Raw genomic sequence first — 6,429 nt, 5'->3', positions numbered from 1 at the left:
TCGAGCATAAGTTGAATTGTCCTTCATTAGGAGTAATTGATTGATGGAATTGTGTTGGAGGATGGACCAGGACCACCTGTACCTGTTCGGTTTTTGAATCTGGAGCTGCTTTTGTTTTCGATGAGGATTTTTCGGTAAGTGGTCATGACGATATGTTTCCAGCATCCGTAAATTTGTTCAGGATGGTTAGGTCTGTGCGGATCGGGATATGAAGTTGAGTCATTGTGGAAATGGTTTGGAGTGGTTTTTCCTTCCTGGGAGTTAGACATCGATCAGGGTTTCAGCTTCAGGCGTAGCAGTTAGGCACAAGTTGGTTTAAATAAAAGTTGAGGTTCATTCTTCATATTGGCTTGTGATTTCCGATATTTTGGGTTCGATAGTAGTATGGGTGAGTAGTTATCAGAGTAAGGTGACTTTCCCCATCATCCTCGTGATTCAAGGGGTTCAGTCGGGATCGTTTGGTTCGACATAGGAGATAGTAAGGAATGATTTCGAGGATGAAATGTAGTTTAAGTGGGGGAGAGTTGTAACTCCCTGTTCTGGGCCATTGTATGATTAAGAGGCGTAGGTCGAATACCGATTCCATAAAAGCTTTGAGACCCCAAGGAGGTGATGTTTAGATCTTCTGGAAGAAGGAAATCAAGGTTATGAGACCAAAATCCTTTCGACTATGCTTTGGGCCGAAGGGTAGCCTGGGAAAAGTCATAGGTCGATTTCTTTCATGAGAAATGGATTTTTGTTCGAGGAGTTCTCAGTCCAAGATATCTAGATGTTAGGATCGCTACTCGCCCAATGATGCTTAATATATAGAAGAACAATGAGGTTCCATTTCTAAAACCAATTGGTGATATAAGGGATTGCCCATTGCCTTATATGCTAGCATCTAGTTTATCCTTTTACTGATGTGGGATTGGGTTTACAGTCCAACAATCCTCCCCTCAAACCCAAGTTTCGCCCTTGGCCTCCCCTCAACTACTGTTCATCAGATCCAATCCCTTTTTCATACTGCCGATACTCTTGGGAAACGCTCAGCTAACCTAGGCCTATCAGTAAGACTTTCGATACAAGGCTTAAGGATCAACTTCGTTGGATCGGGAAGTACTCGGGATTGTGCCACCTGCGTCGACTACATCGTCCGGGCTACAATCGTAGACATGATACCACTTGTTAGGATCGCTACTAGCCCAACCATGCTTGATATATAAAAACAATGAGGTTCCATTTTCTAAAACCAATTGGTCATAGAAGGGATTACCCATTGCCTTATATGCTAGCATCTAGTTTATCTTTTTACCGATGTGGGATTAGGTGTGCAGTCCAACACTAGATATTATTGTGGGGCTTTTCGATACCTTTTTGTGGATATAATGAACGTCGTGCCATTCAAAGTTGGAGGGCTTTTAGTTTGAGCCTAATACGATGGGCGTACCGGGTGTATGTTGGGCGTGCTAGGCGAGGGATGTTCAAGCAGTTGAACCTAGTAAGATGGGCGTACTAAGAGTACACGGGGTGTATGTAAGCTGATGCCAAACCCTAATTTTTAGGATATCACCCATATTTAAAGGCATTAACTCACCCTTGGTCCTCCCATAATCAGCCTCCATTCCTTCCAAACCCTAATTTCGAGTGTATCCTTTGTGGGTGAAGATATGGGAGCTTGGTGTTGACTTTGGTGGCCTTTTGTTGAAGAAGAAGACTAGTGAAGAAGGAGGGGTTACTTGCAAGCTTTTGGATCCAAAAACTATTGCATTTGGTGCATCTTTTAAAGGTACAAAATTCATTCCTTTATGAGTTTTCTTTTAGATCTCCATAGATGGGTTTTTCATGAACTTTTGTCCCAAATCGTGAAACTTTGTGAGTCTGGAGTACTCCAGGGCTTATTAGTTGTCCTTTCAAGCATTTTAGGTCTTGTGGATTCATAAAAATGGTTACTTAATGGTCCCTTTCTAGACATGCAAGATCTTGGTAGTGTTGAGTGTGGATTAAGTTAGAGTTTCAAGTTTTAAACTATTTCCATCCATGAAAAGGATTAAAGTCTATGATTTGATAGGCTAAGACGTTATTTGGGATCAGATCTAAGAAGTGGACATAGTGGCTTCACCACTTAAGTCCTTAATGATGAGTTTAGGTTGTTGTGGATTACGTTGGGCCTACCTAGCTTGTACGCAACATGTATTACCCATAGGTGGCGTATGTTGGGCGTAGATCGAGTACGCAGGGCATACTCAGATTGTTGACTACCATTGACTTTTGTTGACTTTTTGGTTTTGGGCCATATTTGGACTTCTAAGCTTTTTGATCTTATTGGGTCGCTAGTCCTTTTTTACTTCAGGTCATTGTTAGACATTAGGCCTTCTTGGATTTAGGCCCATAGTAGGCTTTGGGAATCATTTAGGATTCTGGGCCATTGTAGGTTTTTGTGACTCTTGCATGTTTGTTTGAGCCTGTGTGGTAGGATAGTGTATTTGTGATGACCAGCTGGGTCTAGTTGTTATTATTGTGTTATGTTGTTTGTATGTGTCTAAGACTGCTGATAGTCTCCAGGGTTGTTGATAAGCCACCAGGAGTGTTGTTAGCTCACTGAGACTACTGATAGTTTCCAGGGTTGCTGATAACCCACCGGGCGTGCTGTTAGCCCACGGGGATTGTTGATAGTCCCCAGGGTTACTGATAACCCATAGCTATTTATTTGTAATGTGATGTGTGTGTCATTTTGGTGAAACTCACTAAGCTTTGTGCTTACTATTTGTCGTTTACATGTTTCAGGTTTTCTTATATTAAAGGAGGGGTACAGCTTGATTGCATCAAATCAATGGGGGACTTGTGTACTTGATGACTTTTAATAATACTCTAATAAATGTTTTATGATCTTGCAGTTGTGATTTCAATAAATACTTAAAGTTTTAATCGAAAAATTTAGGTTGAATTTTAGGGCGTTACACTTCACACGACTATACCAAAAAATGAATATTCACTCAATTTAACATACAAGTATAAAAATAAAACAAATATTTATTCAATTTACTATGAGGGTATATACAAAAATATTGAATATTTTACCTAGAATGATGCAAATAAATCGATCAACTTGACCAGGTAAATGGTTGTTGTAATAGGTGCCAGAGCACATGAAAGTGGTGGTTTCTTACAAATGAATTCTAGCCACTCATACCGATTATTAGTAGAAAGGAAAATCCGTAACCAAGCTCATACTTGCCATATTTCAAATGAGATGTTACGAAATGAGAAAACTTCCCTTCCCAGTACATTTTTACTACATAGTAGATGCGACATAGTTAAAAGATTTCACTAGCGTCGTCCTCATTTCATCTATAGCAAATACAATCATTGTCCTTCTTGACTAAACACATATAGATACAACACACCAAATGGAAAGTGCCTTATTTTTTTTATTGATCCCCCAAGTAAACTGCAATAACAAAAAAATTTATTAAAGTATATTGTTATATATAAATTTATCCTTGGCTACGTAATGATCAAACATTCAAAAAAAAAAGTTTACAATAAAAAAGCAATGCTTTACTGTTCTTTTATCTACCTGCCACACACACACAACCACCTATCATACAAACACACATAATATCATGCATTATAAAATTGTACTTTCAAAGTACAATGCTTAAATAGGAAAAAAAAACTTTATAAGAAAAAACCAACATTACTTCATCGTCTAACAAAAAAATAGAAGATTCTACATCACCAAATACCTTGTTCAAACCCAAAACAATAATGATTCTGCAATAATATGACATTATTTAAATTTTACGTTGAGATAAGAGACATCTAGAATTACAAGCAAGTAATACACCACAATGGAGAGATTCCAAACATATGGGAGAAACAACATAACCAATCCACTTAAAATGTTTATAAATCAATCAGAAAACACTAAATAAACATTAAGAAGTTCATGAATATAATTTTTTTTAGAAGCGTGTATATTAGTATTACATAATCTGAATATTTACTACAAAAATTAAAAGATAAACTGTAACATCCAAAAATTCAAGCCCGAAAATTTCATTTTTGAATTAATATGTTTAATAAACATTTTACCAAAACATGTCGATAAAACAACACCTTACAAAATCATAATGTTTTGTCTCAAACCATGACATCAAAAATAATGAAAATCAGAGTACAATCCCAGAAAATCAATGCGGAAACCATGTGTGTGTGATGTGCTGCTACATCGCCTATTCCTTCCGCTTCAATGAAGAGGTACCTGAAACCAAAACCAAAACTATAAGCACAAAGCTTAGTGAGTCCATCATACCACATACCATACATTATTGTCGGTATCTTTCAACCGATAGCCTTCATCGGTATCTTTCAACTGGTAACCATCACTGGTATCTTTCAACCGGTAATCAACATCGGTATCTTTCAACTGGTATCCATCATCGGTATCTTTCAACCGGTAGCTGGGGACTATTTCACCCCTACCACTAGCATACAATCAATAGATGTAAACATACAGTCAGGCATATCCGGGTACTGACCTACCCTCGGGTCCTAAGGACCACTGATAGGGAAACTAATCCCTACTAGACACATAACAGATCATCCAGATAAATCTCACAACCAACACATAACCAGACCAAGATAATTATCACAAAGACCATTATCTTCTAAATACCCCTTTTTGGTTGGCCGACTTTGTGGCCTTAGACCCAACCCTACTGGAAGGTAACTCTCCTCAATGTCGTGCAGTGTTTGAATTCTCCTCGGCGCACAAGTCGAGTCCCTTCAACTCCTCGATCCCTACACGATAACCTTTAAGTCAACACACAACATGTGCAACCCTCAACAGGGTCAATCCAAGTCCAGACAAAGTCAACTTCAAGTTGACCCGACTCGCCGAGTTGGGCCGTCAACTCGCTGAGTCCCTCACCCTTTACTCGTCCTCATCCATGACCCCACTCGTCGAGTTGGGCCGTCAACTCGACGAGTTCTTCTCTCATATGAACATCACATGAAAACTCATCCGACTCTCCGAGTTGATGAACAACTCATCGAGTTCACCTTCATCTGATGAACAAATTATGTCCTCGACTCGTCGAGTTAATGAACAACTCGTCGAGTTCATCTTCATCCTTAAGAAGATTGCCTTGGACTCGCCGAGTCTATTCTAGCACTCGCCGAGTCCCGTGAAATCCAGGTCTAAAATCACGTCCAATGCGTTGGGTAACTCTTTATGTCCGGTTACAAACCCCCTAACACTCAACTGGGTTCTTTGACCCTCAACAGATATGGGGCTAAAATCCTCCGACTCGTCGAGTCCAAGAATGGACTCGCTAAGTTGGTCACGTCCACACTCTAAATCTTTGATTTCTGATGTACAACCTTTGATCAAAAGATAGATCCAAGCTTCTATAATCGATCTAGCACGTAAAGTTACAAACTTTACGTGCTTGCATGGGACATTGAGCTCAAAAAGACATAAAACAAGCTCTTAAGATGTATGGGGACTTTCATGGGTGCAAAAGCCACTCAAATATGCCTAGTGACCCCTTAAATGATGTGATCCAGAAGCTTTAACCCCCAACCATGTTTGCAAACATGGTTGGCCACTAAAAATGGCTTAGAAAAGCCCGAAATCTCCCCAAAGAGGGATCTAACAAATAAATGAGCAAGGTTACAGCTTTTTACCTTCAATGAGCTGTAGAAAGTGCACAAATTCGGGTTCCCTTGGTTCTCTACTTGCTACCTCAAGCTTTTCTCCTTCCCTTTTAAGACCACAAGCACCAAAATCCACCAATAAGGCTTAGATTGCTTCAATGACGGCTAGGGTTTCAATGAGAGGTGTTTTGGGAGCATAAGGGACGTTTTGGACGACATAACATTGTTTAAATAGGGTGCAAACCCTTGGATTAGGGTTTTTGTCCAGACAGCGTCTACTCATCGAGTCTGGTACCCGACTCGTCGAGGAGGCAGCTTAAACCCCTTGTCCCATCTCACTTCTACTCGGTGATTTGGTCCTTCAACTCGCTGAGTCCAAGGCCAAGAATGCAAAATACATAGATAAAAATAAAGAGAAAAGCGTACCAAGAACCAGGTGCTACAAATCTGCCCCACTTATTTTAGACTTTGTCCTCGAAGTCTGCTGCTCGATCCTGAAACAGCTCTGGGTAGTGCTCCATCATCTCGTCTACCGGCTCCCAAGTCCATTCCGAGCCCTTCCGGTGTTGCCATTGCATCTTCACGAGTTCCACTCTCTTGTTCCTCAGATCCTTCGACTTCCGGTCGAGGATCGCCACAGGTCGCTCAATGTAGTTCTGGCTGTCGTCGACCTGAATGTCCTCCAAGGGCACCACTACTGAGTTGTCCACCAGGCACTTTCGCAGCTAGGAAACGTGGAAAGTGTTGTGGATCTGACTGAGTTCGGCTGGCAGATCCAACCTATAC

This window comes from Lactuca serriola, chromosome 6, assembly GCF_051521515.1.
Source record: "Lactuca serriola cultivar US96UC23 chromosome 6, Lser_US96UC23_V15, whole genome shotgun sequence".
NCBI classification, from domain to species: Eukaryota; Viridiplantae; Streptophyta; class Magnoliopsida; order Asterales; family Asteraceae; genus Lactuca; species Lactuca serriola.
The sequence above is the reverse complement of the archived record's forward strand: the minus strand, read 5'-3'. Positions refer to the sequence as shown.